The 21716-nt window shown below is 32.2% G+C and overlaps 1 protein-coding gene across 50 annotated transcripts in view; it reads left to right on the forward strand.

Annotated features, from left to right (window-relative positions):
* The window catches only part of LOC118199817 (uncharacterized), a 458327-nt gene that overhangs the window by 434586 nt on the left and 2025 nt on the right, over positions 1-21716 (forward strand). The gene's annotated exons all lie outside the window — the stretch shown is intronic.

A 21716-nucleotide genomic window follows, 5' to 3' on the forward strand; every position in this document is an offset into this window, starting at 1 on the left:
TATCTCGCATAACTCAACCATTAGTTGTAGAACATTGAAATTTTGCATATGAGACTGTTATAGTATCTAGTTATTCACTCCTCTAATCTGGCTTAAAAATCCTTACCTTTATTTCGAAGCCTCGTTGGTCGTAATCAGATACTTTCAATTACAGTGTTTTAAATGACGAAAATATTCATGTTTTGGCAATGTCAAATTAAAAAAAATAATAATAATTTCGACAAAGAACGAAACAAATAACTTTTAATGCTGTCTCCCGGTTCCTATACTTATGTTTGGGTAAGTTTCATACTCGTTATGAATAAATCAAATTGTAAGAAATTTGACTCCCGTACGACAAAAATTGACCAGGATATTTAATTTCAAAATTGCCATGAGGGATCGGTTAATTCGGAAGACTAATTTGAGGAAATAAGTTTAAATGAAGTGCAGCAAAAAATGTGTATAATTTAATAAGTCATACAAGGAAGTTATATATTATTCACACCATATTTTTTTACGTAAATGAACTTGCCCATGTTTTATCAGAAAAAGAAAAAATATCCGAAATTTCTTCGCACATCGTATAAGCTGAGTCCTTTTGATTGTGCGTAGTTTTCGTGGTTTTACACGTTTTCTCTTACTCTTTTTTAATTTATTGGAAGAAAAAAAGGCTTATTACCCTAAAGTTATACTTTTTGCATGCCACACGTTATTTTACTTTGACACTCAGTATGTATTTTGCTGCAATTTTAAAATAAGGTGCTGGGCAAATAATCTTGTCATTTTTTATAAATTGACGGACGTATGCATACATTAGAGGATGCTTACAGATATCTCATGGTTACTGGCAATTTGTGAATGAGCTCTACTGTAAATATTCCTTTAATAACTACTTTTCAAAAGCTCATGAACATTTCTGTCGGGACAACTTATGCGTACAAAGTCCTTGCGCAGTTTCTGTTGCTTGATTTTCAGAGAGGAAAAAAAAATTCTGAAGTTCTGGCGTGATGTTGTTTGACAGAAATTCACGATTCTCGTGCTTTCCTCCCTATATTTCTTTGAAATATTGTGGATGAAGAGAACCCAAGGGCATACACGTAGAGTCTAACAGCACTGTTCCTATAAACATGCCAGTTAGGCAGCGGGTTGTGACTATGCGGGTAAAAAACACAATAATAAAACTAGAAGTGTCTGAAAACGTTAAAAATATCTTCTTGTAAGGTCAAAGTTTTTGGTGGAGACAACAGATGGGAGAAAAGACAGAAGAAAAACGAGTACTTCACAAAAAAATCAGTAGATTGGTCTTTATCTTGATTTTGTTTCTTCGAATAAGATTTGAGTTATAGTCGTAGTTTCTGTCATTAGAGTGCTTTTAAACATCAGTCTGATGAATGAACAAAGAATGGTCACAAGAGTAAAGTATTTTCTGTAAAAAAAAAAAAAAAAGAAAAAAAGAAAAAAAAAAAAAAAAAGAAAAGAAGGATGTCAGGAGACTATCTAGTATGTAGTTGCATTTGTCCCAGAATCTGTCAAGGACAATAAAATAATCGTCTCTGAAACGGATATCAAAACAAACTGTGTATTATGCAGCTTATTTCCATAAATTTCAAATTGTAATCAAGTATTATAGCTAAATAATTAAACATTAATTGTGCATATTTAGACGAAATAAATATGTAATAATATAATGGAAATTAAAAACTTCTGATTATAATCTTAACACCTCGAAGAGTTTACGGCTAATGTTTAAAGAGTTGGAAAAAAGATCACATAGTTCAAAAAATTTATAAGATTAAATTGAAACTGCAATTTCATCTTGGTACACAAGCTTTAATTTAAAAACCTGAAACAATTTTTAACCAAGCAATTACGGGAGGCCTACTAGTGTAAGAGTTACACTTCTTCTTGGAAGTTAAAAATGTAGAGCGTAAAATTTCATATTTAAAATGAGTTTAAAATGGGAAAATGAAATAGCAGCAAACAACATTCCCCCCCTTTTTTTTTCCAATTTCATGCACTTGCCTATGACGGCATAGGCCACTACTAAGGCCAGAACAGGTGACCATTTTATTGTGGAGGACCCTAATAGGCGTCCACCGTTTACCTCGTATGTAGGAGCAGACAATTTTACATCCTTGCCCTCTCTGGAATTCGATACCGGGTGCTTCGGTATCGCAGTTAGGCTCCCCTAACCACTATACCGTCTGGGCGGCTTGGAAAACATCCATACGATATTTATTTATGGGAATTTAAATTACAATGAATTTTAAAAAAATGTTTTTAAAAATCTGAAACCTTTCAGATTTTATGCTGCGTCCAAACAGGCAATTTTTTTTTCTTTATTTTTTTCATTACGTACACGTTTTGAAAGCATTTGGGCTAAAGCCCTATTGGGCAAAAAATATTTAAAAACAGCCTATCTTTATAATTTCCAGATAGACAATCTCGCAAGCTGGAGATAAAAATATTTTCTCGCATGCTGGAGATAAAAATATTTTCTTGCGCACAGTATGGTGCTACTGCTCGCTTGCTCGCTTTGAATTCTTTGAGCTTCTTAAAAGTCGTTAAAATTAAAAAATATATGAAATAGATCATAAAACAAATTCGAAATTCAAGATTCTGATGCCCATATTTCGGTGGAGGACTACGTTATTCAAATTTGATGGCTCTAGGTATCGTTGTTTTTTCACAGTTCGAGAATCATACGCACATTCATGCGCAGATTTTTCATAATTTAATTTCTTTAAATATAATCCAGGGCGATAATATTTGGTGGCAACAATTTGAAAAGTGATTCGGATATTGAAAGTGATTCAACGCAATATGCCGTTTCGAGACTAATAGCTCTTCTGGGCTAACAGGACATAAATATAAAAGACATAGCTATGTATTTATTTCACGGGATTATTTGCGAACGAGGACTGCAACAAATATTTCTTTCAGTTGTCAATGTTATTATTATTGTCAATATATATATATATATATATCTTCATGTACATTCACTTTTCTTATTATATTTTTTATTTTTATTTTATTTTTTGATAAGTTTTTACAAAGTTTTCACTATTTATCTTATATTTTGTTATTTTCTAATGTTTATTTCAACTACTTTGAATTCTATTTCACAATGACAATTTCCAATGTTTAATTATTACAAATAATATTGAACTCAAATGCATAAACACGAGGGTGTCGGGGGACGGTTACTCGAGCATTATCAAATTTTACTGCAGAAATTGCTTTTCACACAAAATTGAATTAGCTAAAATGCTTAATAGGAATGAGTTCTTTGGATATTAGCATTGGTTCATAATCCCTTCTATTCACAGAAATATTTGGCCTGACTTGAATTGCCGGCTTGACTTCACCTTATTGCTCGAGTAAAGACGAAACGCCTTCGTATTTATTTCTTAATTATTGTTCATTGAACGGGAGTTGGTTTGTTCCCCTTGAAAAGTCAACTAATTTCCGATCAATGACTGACAATGATTACATCATTTAATTTAACTCTTGCCTTTAATTTATTCCTTTTACAGTTGAAATTTTGTTATTTATGATTTAATTCCAGTTCCGTTAAAACATTTTTAACAATTTACATTCAAGTTACTTCAAAACATCTTTCAAAATAGAACTTACTAGTATGGATTCACTCTTTTAAGATAATTCTACTATAATTAAACTTGGGAGATAATATAATCAATTAATCAATATTATTTAGTAAATAAATATTTAAAAAATTATAAAAATATAAAAATCATTAGATTAAATAAAAATTGCAGCCTGCTGTTGGTGTACAGATTTAGCTCCTAAAAATTTTAACTTAAAATTTTTAAATTTAAGTGTTAAATTCATTTTATATCGTAACAAATACTTATTTAAATTTTAAGTAATTAAGCAATTAAGATAGGTCTCCTTAAGAATTAGTCCCTCAGAAATGAATGATGCGGAACATAGTTTCGACTTAAATTATTTATTAAATTATTTGTTATAAGTCAGATTATGTAGAAGGAACTAATGCAATATTATTTCATCGAAAATTGTTGCCATGTGAAGACTTTAATAAATAAAATACTTCATTATGCAATTGTATGGTTCTCCCCTCTTCTTTCTTTCTCATCTTTTCTTTCTCTAGAAAAGACGTTTCTAATTTTGATGTAGAATCAAATAAAATAATACGCTTTAATTATAGGTATGCATGTTATGTCATGTAGCTTTCTGTCCAATTAAATATGAAAATTTCACTCCATGGTTTTTCGTATTTGTTCCTAAACTACGTATACTTCTGAAATTAAACATATAAAATTTGGTAAAGTTATGTACTATTTATTACATGTAAACTGAAAATGTTTCGCTTTCGATGAGTGCTTGAATTGCCGGTTTGGCTTCACCTTTTATTGCTCGAGTAAAGACGAAACACCTTCGTATTTATTTTTTAATTATTGTTCATTGAACGGGAGTTGGTTTGTTCCCGTTGAAAAGTCAACTAATTTCCGATCAATTCTTGCGCGACTTGTGTAGGAAAAATATGTTTTATTTTCGCTTACTCGTATTGATAGTACGACAAAAGCATATGACAGTAATCATAGCACCATAGACGCAAACAATAAACAAAAAGGGGGCTCTTTATAACATATTTTTCGACGTTAACTGCAGTAGCTCGTAACTGTTTTCGAACAATTGTATGGTCGAAATTTATTTGCTTCATCTTGATTCAGATCTTGTACTAAATATTGAAATATAGATTTCAATTTTTTTCTGGTGCATTATTTTTTAACCATTTTAAGCCTCGCTAATTGCGAAACAAATATCATCAAAATGTTCTTTTTACTAGAATAATTTATTTATGCTAATCACATAATTTGGGTACCGAAAAGTTTTATTGAAATATTTTTAATACGGTAAGTCTTGTCGTAGTTTTTTCGCTTAAAATGAAATTGCATCACAAGAATTATCATCCGCATTTAGAAATTACTTCTTGTTTAGCAAAATATATTAACGTTTCCATATCTTAAGAGAATATGGTAAGACACAGCGAATTAACGACGTGTTCTGTTAGAAATTTAATATTCATCATTTAATAGTGTTAAAAGTATTCGAAATAATCAAAAACTGTTGATGCATCCATTCAAGCGTCTTTGATGTTATAAAACAGCGGAAATTGCGTGGAACTCTTAAATATGCGCTGAAGTGTAAATCATATTTTAAGCTAACACCTAGGAATTTGATATTTATCCTACGGAAAGTCAAATAAGATTCCAAAACTAATGCCATAAAACTTGCAATGGATTTAGAAGAACAGTTTGCAATAAATGTTACTCCTGAAACTGTTAAAAGAGTCATTAGAGAAATTGAATGCAATGGGCGATCAGCTAGAAGGAAATTTTTCGTTAGCAAGAAAACAAGGAAAATATGTGTGGCTTTCGCAAAATCCGTGGTTAGAAAAGATTATCATATAGAACAAAAAAAAAAACAAAAAAAAAAAAAAAAACCCTATTGCCTGTCATTTAAGCACAGAGTGCACAATGATTTAGAGATGTTTCATTACCTCTGAGATGGAAGATTTAGGTTTTATGGAGAATAGTATATCAGTAAAAAGATACAAAAATATCTTGATGAAAATCTGAAAGCATCTACAAGAAAACTAGGAATGAGAAATAGATTCAAGGTCTATGAGGATAACAATCCTAAACATATAGCCCTAAATATTCATTTACAAGAAAACTAGGAATGCGAAATAGATTCAAGGTCTATCAGGATAACGGTCCTAAACATACAACCCTAAATATTCTCTTACAGTTGTCCCGAAATTATCAGTAGTCCTCCACATTTTCCGGACTTAAATCGTATCGAACATGTACAGAATGAGTTGGCGAAAAAATTAAAGAAAAACTGTATTTCTTCGGAAATGCTACTATAAGTAAATCTTACGGAGGAAGGGAACGAAAAAGAACATTCTTACTTGGAAAACACTAGTTGAATCCATGCCAAAGCCCATGAAAAGTATAATTTTAGCTAAAGGATTTCTAACGAAGTAATGAATGTTCTGTTACTAATTTTAAATTGTTTATTTAAGATATCCGAATAGTTATGTGAACTCATTTTCAGAACTTTTGGAATAAATTATTTTGTTTGCCAAAAACAAAGTAGGTCTTGAAAAAGATGATCGGTGCGAAAAAAAATAAAGTCATTTCACTAATATTTAGTTACTAATATTCGCAAATAAAACTGAAAAATACAAATATCCGAAAACAAATGTGAGCCACTGTATCTATTTGGAAAATACCTTTCGGATGTCAATTGCAGTCTAAATGCATTTCATAAAAATTCATAAAAAATTTTAATTATTTAAATTCTTCAAGCTTTCAGAATTGTATTCTTCTTTCTCACCTATCATGAAGTTTTGTGAAAAATTGAAAATCTGTTGATCATTGCAGACAGTTCTTTAAAATATTTCTTAGAAAATTATTATATGAGTTCGCGAATTATTACAACCATGCTTCTTAAGGATATTAATGGATTATAGAATATTTTAAAGAATTTTTAAGGATATAATAAGGATTTAAGGATGCAATGTAAATTAGTAGATGCAAATTCTAGTTTCCTTCTTTCAAAACAGTGCTTTAAAATTCTGTTGATGCTTTACGTGGCAAATCTGAAAATATTTTCACCTAAATATATATATTTGCTGGTCATATAACTGTATATTTGTCAATATCTCAAATTGGGAACATTAAAATTAATATTTAGATTACTCATTTTTCAAATTTTATGCATTAACTCTGTTACATTTGTAGCTGATTGTTTCTTATGCAATAATGATGACACCACAAAGTAAGTTTTAGGATTTATTGATAACACAAAGCTTGGAAAATGAGCATATACACACTGTTCAAAACTTCTATAATAATTTGAACTAAACTGCCGATTTTTACTAACCACATCATAACCAGCTGGCAGGCCTCTCTCGTCAAAAGCTAATCTCTGGAAGGGCGCTATTTATTATTCAATTTTAAGCTTAACGAGGGCCAGGCCCTATACCTTCTCCCTAAGATTGTGGTTCGAGAAAATGTCCAAACACAGTCTGAAAATATTAAATCACAACACAATCCTGAAAATATTAAATCACAACACATCATCACATTTATAAATACAGGTCTGACGATTGTTTCTCTAAAACTATATAAAAAAGATTTACTTGACATAGCAGTTCACTGTAATATATAAATATTCTTAAAACAAAACTTTAAGAAAATGATGATTCTAAAATTTCCCGTTTCGATAGAATGATAAATAATCCGTAACAAAATAAAAGAAAGAATTTTAAATAAGCAAAGCTTTAAAGAAAATAAAATATTAATTGCAATCACTAAAATTAAAGTCTTTATGAATTGTGCGTATCATAATGCACTTAAACATTTTTCAGTTCCATGCATAAAAATGATACTCATTCTGCTACGAGTATGAACAAGGCATCTGTATCCCCCGTTTTAATTCCTGGACAATGAGTCAGAGCATTATTATATTTTTGTACGGCTAACGCTGTAATCCTGACGACTGCGATGCACATTTTGTATAGTAGGAAAAAGGATTATGGAAGATGTAATAATTCAACTTTGGATCAGAAAATCCATGCTTCAAATTTTTTTTAGACTTCCATACGACGGCAAATGCTTTTCTTTCTATAGTAGAAAATGACTGTGGAGATTAAGTTAACGTTTAACTTGCGTAGGCCCTAAGTTACATGTATGCATGGAATTTTTGCGATAAATATATTACAACTTCTACTTCAAAAGTATCACAATCTACAATAAATGGTTGTTCGAAAATTGGAGTATACAAAGATATAACTTTAATTAGAGCATTTTAAAGTTTCCCTAAAACTATGGTATGGTCTTCTTTTCATGAGTGTTTCATTAAATGTTTTCTTCTTAGTATGTTAAGTAAGTGGAAACACTAATTCCGAATATTTTGGAATGTAGTGCCTATAGTAGTTACATAAGAATGAGCAGTAACTAATAAACTTCTAAAGTAATAATAATTCAAAAAACTTCTAATAAACAACAGTTAATGATAATTAATAAACTAAATATCAACTAATAAACTTCTAAAGTGCTTTTATCTTCTGTGTTTCGAATAATTCGAAAATAGCTTCTATTTTCTTAGAATCCGCTTGATATGTACAAGTCCCAAATATATGAATCAAATATTTTGTTTGCGATTTGGCGCAATCACATTTCTTATTATTTATTATTAAACAAAGTTCTGTCTATTTAATAAGTAACCCATCTAAATGAATCATATGAAATTTTCAGTCTTTTGATAAAAATTAAAGTATCATCAATATATGCTCTTGCAAAATCTGTGCCCTGCTTTATTGATTGCATTGCTTTATTGCCCTTTTCACTGCTTCACTGCTTTGGTACATTGTACTGCGTACAGAAAGAATGCTTTACTGATTCCTTTTCAAAATGTTGCACCGTTTTCTAGCATACCTTTAAATCTTTATTTTTATGTTGTTTTTGGATGAAGTGTAATGGCGGTTTTCAGGATTCATGGGGAAAACATTTTTGAAGAATTATTTTGCTCTTGAATATTTTTGCGGAATTTGTTTTTCGGCCTCTGAAGAAGGGGGATCTGTGATTGTCCTTGAAATCTATAAGAGTTTAATTAAAATTAACGCCAAATTAAAATTGATATTTTTTGCTGAATTTTATATAATTTGAAGTACTAGTAAGTTTTTTTATTTTATAACTTTAAAATTACAAAACTGCAACTGCTACTAATAAATCAATAAATGAAATAGAATTATTTTCAAATTCTAGAAAAAACGCTACGAGTAATTGATTTGTGAAAAGATTTGTAAACTAGACTCGGATTTTCCGAACACGAATGCATCGAAAAAGTTCCACCAGCCTATCCTCGCAGTCGAATTATTTGCTAAATGATTGAAATTTTAAAGGTAACTGAATGCGACGAATAAAAATGCATTAGATTTCCTTTTTTGTCAGGTGAAGACAGTTGAACATTTTTTTAATTATACTAAGATTGACTAATATTAAATAAAGCTTCGAAGTATTTCGAGCATCGTCTAAGCACCTCTGAGCAAACAATTACTGTAATTAAAACTACAAATTTGTTTAAAACGCAATCCAATCTATTTTATACCCTATGTCGTTGGAATCAAAATAGAAGAAAAGTGCCATAAAATCCTCTAATGACGGTGCTGGCGATGTCAATGGTTGCATTGTTTCGACCTCTGGCGTGTAATGAGGGCTACATTCATCTTATGTCCTGATATCCTTAATTTCATTAGTACACCTGTGGGCCTGGCACTATAAATCATTGTCCTCTACCATGTCATTACTGGACAAGGATAGCCCAGGAGGAGTGGAATTTTTTTTTATCCTCTTTTTTCAACCACGACCATCCAATTTTTTTCCCCCCTGTTGTCTCGCAAATGAAAAAAGAGTTTCATAATATTGTGACAGTGGCAGTTATTTCTATTTTTCCTTTTTCTACTTTTCTTAATGGTGGGACGCACGACTGCTTGCCATTAACGATAATAGCGGCGTCAAATATATCTGAAAAGGGTCCGAGGAAAGTGGTTGGGTAATAGAAATTAATATTTCATTACTCGTGTGAAACCAATGAAAGGTGTTTACTGTTATTAATGAGCGAACTGTTTGTAGCAATCAAGAAATATTTTTTGTTGCTTCGCTTAGAATCAAGTTAAAGCAGTGGTGTTTAAAGCCGGCATCCATTGATAATTGCTTTCGGTAATGTTTCATCATGAATCAATCTCGCGTTCACTTTCGCGTGCGATTTAACCCCTCCCAATATGTTCATGCGATATTTTGTTAGGGGGCGTAGGTCTTCAGCTTTCGTGCACTAGAATGACAAAGTAGCTAACGCTGTGCAGTGTGATAATGTTTAGTTTATTTGTGGTTTTGAGATGACAAAAAAAAAAAAAAATCACACTGTAAGCATGAAAAGAATCAAAGATGAAAAGATAAATAATGGTAAATAAAAAGTATGAAAATGATACAAAGGAAGCACAAATTGTAAAATTACGTGTAGGAATAAATAAAGAGAATAATATGTTTTCCTTAATGTTATGTAAACTGTTTCGGCTAAAAATAAATGTACAGCTAGGGCGTAGGTATTATTTTTGTAACCTTTGTTGCTTCACATTTGAACTCAATAATTTACCTGTGAAAGAAAAAATAAATTTTAAAGGTAACTGTATACATATAATTTTTTATTTTACTTTGCATTATATATATATATAATGCAAAGTAAAATAAAAAAATACGTTTAAGATTTATTCCATAATCAGTTCGGAATAAACCACATGCAAAAAGCGAAAACCAGAAGTACAGTGGTAAACTGCAAGAAATAGGGCAGCAAAATATGCCAAAACCAAAAAAAGAAACTTGCATCTTTCGCTGCATCGTCATCGAGGGTACGTGCAACGAAAGAAGGAAATAAATAAAACAGGTTATTTCATTATTGAAGCACGGTTAAGTTGCTTCCATAATGAAATGACCGCCATTTCCGGCCCTTGTAGTAGCTACTAAATTAAGCCTCCGTGAATTTAAAAAAATATATGGCTTATAAGGTATTTCTCCCGGCTTCTATGCATTCTTTCGTGGTGTAGTGGTCAGCACGCTCGACGCGAATTCAAGAGGTCCGTGGTTCGATTCCCGGCGAAGGCGTTGCTCACTTTTCATCTCGCCGTCTTCGAAATAGCCTAATGCCTCTACACGCTACATATGTGTTTCTGTATTTATATATATATATATATATGTGTGTGTGTGTGTGTGTGTGTGTTTTATTTGTCAAAAAAATATCAGTTTATCTTAAAATTTGTCAATTGTGATTTGTTATTGTCTATGTTTTAAATTATTTCTAAGGAAATATGTGACATTTCTATTAAAATATTTATGCTATACCTTGCTACTTCATTATCAGGATAATATGTAATGTGAAAACTTTGCATCTTACCCTATTTTGCATTAGGATCTTTTTTTTTTTTTTTTTTTTTTTTTTTTTTTTTTTTTTTTTTCTTTCTTAGTCTCTTTCTCAGCACACTTTTTCTGCAATCGCCTTTCGTTGTTGCTATTGAAACTGTAGTTTTTTCTTGTTGAACTCATATTTATAGTCCTTTGGGAACTTTCCTATCTCTTCATTAACTTCCTAAGTCCATGGTTTTGCCTAGAGACACAATACCATAGATAATAAAAGAAAAATCAGTAGGTGTCATATCACTCAAAGTCTCTGTCTACAACCCAATTTGATCATAATTTCCTCCAGGCAAATCATGATCTTGAAGTCACTTGTTGCCGGGTTTGGTTAGTGAGAATTGAGTACTGAAAGGTATTAAAATGATGTTTCCAGAAGTCTTTCAATAGTAATTTTGTGGTATGAGTCAGCTCCAAACACCTTTGAAAATCACAATTACGGACCTGAGTGTTCGTAGTTCCAGACACCGTTCGTCATCTAAGGCTTTTTTTGTTCAGATAATATGCTCGTAAGCTTAATTGTTAGTGAAGTTATCCGAAGTTCCATTGTACCTTTTAAGATACAATTTCCCTTAAACTAATCAATTATTATCCAAAGGGGCTTTGTCCCTGAAGGACTATTGTTTTCGTTTTGCGATTTTGCGTTGAAAACTTTAAAAGACTGTATCACTTTTCAAATCATTGCCACCAAATGCTATCGCCCTGTATTATATTTGAAGAAATTAAATAATGAAGAATCTGCATAAACGTATGCATGTTTCTCGCATTGTGATAAAACAACGGTACCTAGAGCCATCCAGATTTGAATGACATAATCTTACTGCGAATATGGGCATCTGAAAGCCCAAATTTGAAATTTGGAATTTGTTTTTTAATATCGATTTCATATTTTGTAAAACTTTAACGAATTTTTATTAACAAACTCAACTATTTAAAAGCGAGCAATGGCAACACTCTATGGGGCAAAAATACCTTTCTATCTCCAGGACGTGGAACTGTGTATCGGAAATTCTAAATATATGCTCATTTTAAAATTATTTTGCGACATTGCTGTTGAACTGAGTTTTATATTTTAAGTGCAAAGAACGTGATATTTAATAAGTAAAGGTAACACACAAAACGTTAAAAAAAGTTTCTGACGTTTCTGACGCAATTTAAAATTTGAAACCTTTCAAATTATTATTATTATTATTATTTACGAAAATTTATAACACCAAATTTAAATATCTTTGCATCATGTATTCTTTTAATAAATTATTATTATGATGTACAGAATCATTAAATAAACGTAAACTAAATTTTCTATTTCTTAGATTCTATTAGATGTTCTAATATCAAGAAGCATTTTATTTATTTCGAAAAAGCATTATCATCTTTAGAAAATTATAACAATGTAAATAAACTGAGATATTGAATCAACGTCAATGAAAATGTTTAGACTTCACCTAGATATTAGTGAAGTAATAATCACTTTTGGTTCATACTTCACCAGCTGACTTTGCTTTTCATTTGAAGCATTGTGCTCGTATATATTTTCTAATTTAGAAAACCTCTTTGAATAACAGAGCTGGTTTAATAAGCTTCTGAAAATAGAACATAGCAAGCGAAGAAAGTTGAAAATTTTTGGAAGAATCATTGTCAACTCAGATTATAAGAACTTCCAGCTGCTTGATATGTAGTGATTAGTTTTGCTGTTCATTTTGCTGCTTAACTGTTTTTTTCCCAAACGACAGCTAAAATGTTGAATTAAAAAATTCTTCTTTAATAATACCGGATGTTATTTAAAATGGAAATCATTGTTCCTGAAAAAAATAAGTAAATAAAAGACTTCCCTCATATAAGGATAGATTTATAGACTCTTAGTCTATTTATCCGTTGTGTTGGGATGCCCAGAATACTTTCCGCGGCAATAATCAGCTATCCCCCCTCCCGGAATGGTTCGCTGCCTTTCGTCAATTAACTGTTTATTACGGATGGCGTGCAGATTGGGCACTTGGTTAATGCAACAAATTACAACGGTCTCTTTGTCGAGAAGAGAATGGCCAGTGTGAAGGGGAAAGAAGAATAAAAAAACGGAAACTTCATCAGCACCTAGATGGTGGGGAGCGGGCACGCTGATATTGCCAAAAATGACCCTCTTGAAGAATGGTACTTCGTGCCAAAAATACATTAATTATACACATATAGCTACATGAAGAGCTTATTGTAAAAATGCAGTAAAAAATTGTATCCTTAGTGTTACGTGCCCAGGAATGGTCTTTTTTAGGGGGCCCTCCCATCCTGTTTTCAAAATGATATCCATTACCATTCATTTGTGATTAAGCTACTGGAAGACTGGGACCAAAAAAGTTAACTGAATCATTCTTAAGTCACGCTATATAACAACCTCTGGGAAGAACAACTTATATTAATTATAATCAGCAACGACTTTATTTTTTATATTTGTCAAAATTTTAAACAATTGCAGAAGTTTTATTTTCTTATTAAAATGCTTTTCAACCATACATTTATGCAATAGCTTTTAGTTAAGCTTTTATCAGTGCAGTATCGTCTGTAAAACTATCAGTAAGTTGTGATATTTAATTAAAATTAATTAAGTTTATTAATTTTAATTATAATAATAATTGGTAATGGAGACTATTTTTGACATATCGCTGCTCTGTTACACAAAAATTAAAGCTTTCATTTTCTTGATGTTCATGTAACGTCAGCTCTACGTAAATTATTTCAATTTAAAAAGAAATTTTGCAAATTATTGGAATCCCCAATATAAGTAATAAGTAAATTAAACTCATGTCCATAAATTAAGGATAATTCGGAGTCACGCGGAAATCGAACTCTAAAATAAATATATCATCTGTAAAATCACTACACACATCTTCAAGAATCATATGCAAATTTCAGGAAGTAACCAGATAACACCGATGGTGCGTCACAATGACGAGAGTGTAAGAGAGTGATATATAAGGAATACAGGCAAAGAAGTAAAATTGTTCGTAGGCGCTTTATAAGCATTTCAGTGCAATAACCGAATAGTTATGACACAAAGGACGCATTTGAATGATTTTTTACGTGGTAGAATTATCGGCCGTCTGGAATGTGGGCGTACCCAACTGGAAGTATCAGACGAACTTTGAATTTCACAGGCTTTGGCAACGATTCCAAGATGATGGTAATGTGAGTAGACGTTACAGCACAGGTCGCCCCAAAGTTACAACGCCGAATGAGGACCGGTATTTGGCAGTTACTGCCAAAAGAAACAGGCGGAGCACAGCCTCAGACCTGTCTCGTCAGCTCTCTTCAGCCACTGGTACGACAATTTCAAGGCAGACCGTGTACAGACCCTTAGGGCAGATTAGTCTATACGATCGTAGGCCTGTCGGATGCGTTCCACTTACTGCAACTCACTGTCGCCTGCGGTTAGCCTGGAGAAGAGAGCAATCATTATGAACACCGCAACAGTGGGCTTGTGTGATATTTTCCGACGAGTCCAGGTTTAGCTTGCAGTCTGATTCTCGCCGGACTTTCCTATGGAGAGCTCCAGGTACCCGTTACCACCAAGAAAACATCATTGAACGACACCGTTACGGTGGTTCAGGAGTGCTCGTTTGGGGTGGAATTATTCTGAGTTCCAAAACTGACCTGCATGTTCAAATTGGAACCATGACAAGCCAAATCTATCGGGACGTCATTCTGGAACAACATGTACGTTTGTTTCGGGGTGCCATGGGCACACAATTTGTGTTTATGGATGACAACGCCCGTCCTCACCGTGCAACATCGTAAGCGAATGCCTTCAATCGGAGGATATCACCCGTATGGACTGGCCAGCATTCTCACCGGGCTTGAATCCAGTAGAGCACGTGTGGGACATGCTTGGCCGACGAGTTGCAGCCCGTCAACCTCCTCCTACATGTCTACCGGAACTTCGGTGAGCATTGCTTTTTGAGTGGAATAATATCCCCCAAGATCAGATCGATAATTTGATACTCAGCATGCCTAGGCGTTGGACGGACTGTATTGCATCGTCTGGGAGAGATACAATGTATTAACCATCATACCAACCATGTAATATATATTTTATATATATATATATATATATATATATATATATATATATAAATAGTTTTTTTTTTTTTTTTTTTTTTTTTTTTTTTTTTTTTTTTGTAACTTTCTCCAGGGAGGAAAAATCGTTAATTTTTTTAATAATATCAAACATATAGTATCTTTTTTTGCTCTTTACCGTTTGTTTAATAAATAAGCTTTACAAATATGTCAAATTTGTTTTGCTTCTAACTCTTCCTTCGCCTGATTTTGCATTATCCTTAATTTATGGACATGAGTGTATAACTGTCAATATAAATATTAAAGTTACAGAAGACGTTCGCAATTTTTTGAACGAATTTGAAACATCCAAAAAATAATTGTAATTCATTTTAGTATTCAGTCTGATCGATTTTTCTTTTAACAGTCTGCTGTACCTTGATTTCTGTACAAAAGGATACTTCTTAATTTTTTATTGTGGGAAATTCTTCCAACTTCAAATATACTGCTTTTCACTTTTCGACTGATTGCAGCTGATGTGTAAAAATTGCGCTTTTCAACAGCCCGAAAACACATCAGACCAGCGATGCCACTACAGAAGGCTTTTCAGAATATTTTTAAAAGATATAGCATGGTGCAATGCAGGGACTTACAACTGTTAACCCTTGAAGCAATGGCTCGCAAATACATTTCAACTATCTATTTGTCGTAAATACGGTATTTATAGTTTCAGAAACTTTTATACTGAAAGGTTATGCGTGCGACTGCTATTGAAGGAAAAACGAGTGAATAAGTTGGAGCTTTGACACTGTATGCTTGTGTATCAGGCCACGTGACTGGGATAAGGCGACGGAATTTCCCACACCTCTACAATTAGTAAATTTAGTTCACCAAGCCGACAGTTGGTGGCGCTTCAGTGTTATGGAGTTTCCAAGTTGATACATCTGATATATACAGTCGAGCCCCGCTACAGTGAACTTCGTCTTCAGTCCTAATGTGTGACATAGCATTGGTCCAGGTCATGAGCAACTTTTGGTGCATTTTCATGAGTTTTGAATGTAGATGGCGTTGAGATGTCACCAGTGTTTTTAAGCTGAGGTCTAGATCGGTTGGTTTCCGGATGCGCAGGTCACATGTAAGAAGGCAGAAGAATAGGTAATAATCTGCACTTCCTTTGACTCCGCAGACGCAACTGTTGTTGTTAGAGAGGTTCCTTTTCAGAAAATATGGATGCGGGCCACGATCGGTGAAGTAATATGTTAGGAAGAATTTTCAGTTTCTGAATCATGGGCTGATTCATGGGAAAAATTAGTCAATGTGCTGGCCTGTTGTAGCGTTCTTCCACTCTTCTTGCCATTCGCGGTTTAGATGTTTGCTTAGGAGTTGTCATAAATGTAATTTTGGAAGCCTGACATTGAGGAACTAAACTTCTTGGGAAAGAGATGCTTATTTTGCAAGATTGTCGTCAGTATCGTTCTCGACATTGCCGCTGTGTTCTTTGATCTAAGCTTTTTTTTCCCCCATTACTCAGATCTTTAGAGATTTGATTAATTTAATGGGGCAAGGGAGAACATACGTATATCTGAATATCGGACAGCCAGTGTGGCTGCTCGGCTGTCTAAGTCGATGAATATTTTGGGGAAATTGTTTATTGACGAAGTGTTGGTGGCTGCTTTTATGGCTGAGAATTTCGCTTCATGTGTGCATTTGCTTAAGTACCCTTTCCTATTTTACTTTAGAGTCTAGATGTCGTTGAATAGAAAGAGTGTTTCTTGGGACTGATTTTGTGTTCTTCGGTTCCTTTCTTTCTTGTGATTTTCCATTTTGATTAGCAGTGCCTCTTGCGGCGGAACCGGAAGTTCTTTCGATTTTTCCAGATAACACTTGTATAATTGTAATTTTAGTATTAATTTGTTGCGGCTTAATAAATCAATTGCAGATGCTATGCTACTTTTTTTGTCTATGAAACAACCCTGTGTATATGTAGAAAATAATAAAAAGATAAATTACTGTTGGGTAAACTAAGAACAATGTGCTAAATATTAAGAGCAATATGCTAAACAATTAAATTTTGAACAAAAGAAAAACTGCTAAAACTTTTCAAATAACTGCTAAAACTTTTCAAATAAAAAAACTGTCATAAAACAAAAACTGAAATGCTTTCAAATCAAAATTATGAGGAAACGAAATAATTCAGAATAAAATAATTTAAAAAAATAAGTAAGAATTTAGAATCATAATCAATGCATACAAGTTTTCAAATTGGACCATAAATCCATATAAAAATGAAAGTCTTATAGCCTAAAATGGAACAAAATAATATGCTTGAAGATAGATATGAAAAAACGATAAAGCACAGGAAATAAAAATAATTTGCTTGAAATTTGGAAAACAAATTAAAACTGAGTTAATCAATTCAAATAAATTAAAGGAATTTGGAAAAGAGGATAAATGAAAACGAAACCTGAATAAAGGAAAAATCCACCTGTTTTAAAGAATAACTCCTGATAATGTTATCTAAAGAAAGGGTCGAGTTGAGCTGCAGCTGGGAAGCTGGAGTAAATGTAAATAATAAAATGCAAAAACTGAGGTGTAAATTCTTTTATGAGTAATATTGAAAATAAAAATATTGGAGGCTGAAATCGTAGTGTAAAATTGGAAGTTAAATTGGTATTCATTTCGTATACTTAAATAAATTATTTTTTTTAATAAATTAATTTTGAAAAATATATTTTTAAAATTGTGGAAGTTGAGAAAAAAATTTTAAATCAGATCAGTTATTTTAATGAATAGTAGTGCATAAATTTTTAAATGTACTTAATAATTATTAACAGGAACTTTGAATAACATGGGTAATGGAGAGTAGACAAAGTTTTGAAAAGGAAGAAAATGAGGTAACATATACACCCACATATATATGTATGTGTGGTATGTTAAAATCGTTATACATATATGTGTGTGTGTTGAAATCGTTGTTTATTTTGTATTTAGAATAGAAACAGGCATTTTGAGTGTACGTGTTATTGCTTATTGAGTACGTGGGTTCTATTTTAGAACCACTGATTTAATTTTTAAATGGTATTTGCAGAAGATGCTTTTATTGCTTATAAACATTTGATGTTCAGCTCCTCATAGATGATAATGATTGCAGATTTTTTTCCTTCGTTATGAACGATATTATTTATTCTGTTTTTAGATATCTTGATTAAAGATGCCTAAATCTTCTCTTTACTAAACAATGAGCATGTTTTACTGTTGCCAATTAAATTTTATTCATCCTTCATTTAAATTACTTGTTTAATTAAAATTATTCAAAAGCTGTGCGAGCGGCCTTTGCATTGTGATGGAAATGAATATGAAGATCGGGGCATAAAACGTTTTGTATGTCACATGCCATACCTATAAATAATATTCAGTTGTCTTATCGATTTAGCTACTAGATATTTTAAATGAACGGGCAAAAACCGATGCTCTACCTAAAAAAAATGGCATTTGAAGCGTTGCGAGTAGGAATAATAAAACGTAAATTGCTTCAGTTGACCTTCACATTCTTAATACCTACACCCCCAATAAAATGCCCCTTATTCTCATATATGGGTAAGTAGGTTTCTGAAATGTCCCACTGTCCTATATCATATATTCGTTTAAAAAAATCTAAGTCAAGGTTAGAAAACGTGGGAAAACTTTCGATAGCATTTAAGGTGAATGAAAAAATAGATCTTCCTTAAAAGTAAGTAAAAAAATATAGAAAAGTCTCTAACGCACTAACGGGAAGGAGGCACCTTTACCTCCTCAACACAGAAACGTGTGAAACCAAGTGCATGTTTTATTTATTTTGTTACGGCAGAAAGCGGTGCTAGGGTCCTAGGAAAAGAACTTTATGTCATCTTTTGTTGGCGTTGTAGTAACTTTCTCTATCGTTGCTCCGGGGTAGTGAAGCAGGGGTAATTTTTTTTTTCTTTTAATCTTTTATGCAACGGGAGGGAGTTTCGAAGAAAAGGTGGTAGGTTTTGTTAAATCTTTTTGTACAGGCATGCCGTTAGTTATGCTACGGTATTTGGTGCTTTTTATTATTTCTTTTTTGTATACTGACCTACTTTCATTCATGTTATGTTTATGTTTTTTCTTCTTTCGGTATTCAAAGAGTTACATATTGTGTTACTGCTTTATATAATAATTTCAAAAATTATGCAAATGATTAACTAATAGTATATGAAATGGTCTCCAAATCTGCACTTAATTGGGTCTGAATTTACTTTTACAGTGAACTGCTATTTACGCTTGTTAATTAATGATCTGGTATTCCTAGTAGCGTGGGCAGTTAAAAAATATCCTTGTCTCATTCCAAAGGGCGTGATTACTATAACATGTGAACTCTTCAGAGATTTAAGTATACTGTGCAGATTATGTATTGTTTAAAACTGGGCCTGATTTAAATCATAAAATTTGTAACGTAAAAATCGTAAAGTTTTTACGTAAAATTCGCATCGTATAACTTTGCACAGATTTTCAATTTCCTCCCTTGCAAAGCGCGTTTTCTTCCTTCCTTGGAGTATTCTTTTTGGCAATTTAGCAAACACTGAACAAAACTATGATGCCAGTAATTTCGAATTCAATTTATGCATTTATATAGTTGTATAGCTTATCTTTACATCGCTACAGCCAATATCTCTATTTAATTTACATCTCCTTTTCCCTTTTACAGTTTCTCTATTGGAATTTCTTGAATTGCTGCGTTAAGACATGCCTAGTTTGATTAACATCCTTTATCCTGTATCATTAGTGTTTTCTTCTATTCATTTTGTGATTTCATCTCTTAAATTTTCAAACCATTGTCATGCCATTATCTTTCAGCGATGACACTGTTAAGTGTAATTTTTCAATTTTACTTAATATCACTACTCAAAATAGACACAGAGTGTTTTGGATGAAAATTTTTTTATGTTTTTCAGTGAAAGAATATCATTATATCGAAAAAAGAAAAATATGATGAATAGGAAAGTACTTCTCTAGGATCCTTCTTTTACTGCACAGCTTTTCTACATTATCTTATTTTTCTGGCTGAACAAAACTATGCAATGACTGAAAGAAGTGGTATTTTACCGAAAAAATATCATTCGATACATAACCCTATTAAAACCATAAAACTAGCCTACGTATACAATAATATATAAATATTTATTAAATTCCTATCAAATGTTGGATTTTCTATTCATTTCACAAACTGGTTGATCTCTGGCACCGAAGTCAAGCCTCAGTCTTAACTTTTTTCTTCATTCCATGCTTCTACTTTAACATTCTGAAAATTAAGCATTAGGTCCTTGAAAGCCAGAAAGAATTTCAATGCAACTTCTTAATTTCAGCAGTTTCCAGCCTTTTGCGTAGTCTCGAAGAATTTTTTATCCACGAAAGTAGTTTTAAACTAAACTTCATTTCTAGCCTTAGTAATGAGCATTTATTGTACCAAAAATTGTGAGCGTCTCCAAAAAATAACAACGAGTTTATCATCTTCAATTATCAGCCTGAGAGGCGTTTTGAGGCACGATATATAGATAATCCGATCGTGATTAGTTCCCAATTCATTCTGTTTGTTCTAGTTTATGGATTATTTTTCTTTTAATCTTAAATTCCAGATTTACTTTGTGTTTTACACTTTTTTTGTATTTTTCTGTAATGATAGTTATTATACATGTTATGACACTTTTAGGGATCTTTGTTGAAATAGCTTATAACTGTGCAGCATATTATGCCACCATATTATCTGTGCTTAGAAATAGAATGCATACCAATATATTTTCTTTCCTTAGAGTACTTTGAAATAATATTATATCAGATAATGTTTCAAATACTTCCATAAAAATTTAGATACGACATTCATGCAAATCTGTGTGGAAAGAATATTGTTAGTAGCCGAATCTCCCTTGAAAAATGCTCCACTTTCGCATATATTCCTTATTAGCAGATGGTTTATATCCTTGAGCAAGGAGACTAATGCAGTTGCATTTAGCAAACACTCGTTAATAACGGTAGGAAATTTTATCTGGCGCATACGTAAACGATCGGGAAGTTCTTTTACATATGACAAACAGAAAATAAAAAGGAACGTTTTCATTTACAGCAGTATTACATTATTTTGCTGCTGTTTACAGTATGTTTATATCAAATGTTTTAGTTTCACACCAGCAAAAATTGCAAATATTTGAAGTTCTATATGTAACTGTTAACAAACAGTTCACCGAACAATTTAACGGGAACAGGAAGTTTTTCATTTCTTTAGGCAGTACCCTAAACTGAATACATGTCATGAGCTTCGCATTCGTTTGATGATCCATGTTTCCCTTATGAAATCCGCTTTATGAATGATGATGGTGACGTGTACCCCCGCCATATACTGAACTACGAAATAATATTTGTTTCAAGATTTCCCAGATCTAAATAAACTTCCTAAGAGAGTTTCGAACACTCTGTGTATTAAGAAATTATTAATGGGAAACACTGTTTCAGTTACGAATGTTACACCTAAGATCAATGTTTCATTTGAAAAATTAAAGCGTGAGTAATTGCTTTCAGAAAATCGTCCATAGTCTTTCAAAGCAAGAAGAAACTGATTTCAGATATATACAGTTATGTGATCATTAAGCCAGTTATATTACTGTTGCAACTGAAATC

The sequence above is a fragment of the Stegodyphus dumicola genome, chromosome 8 (genome assembly GCF_044657685.1).
Source record: "Stegodyphus dumicola isolate Sdum_Otavi_A_Nest chromosome 8, ASM4465768v1".
Lineage (NCBI taxonomy): Eukaryota > Metazoa > Arthropoda > Arachnida > Araneae > Eresidae > Stegodyphus > Stegodyphus dumicola.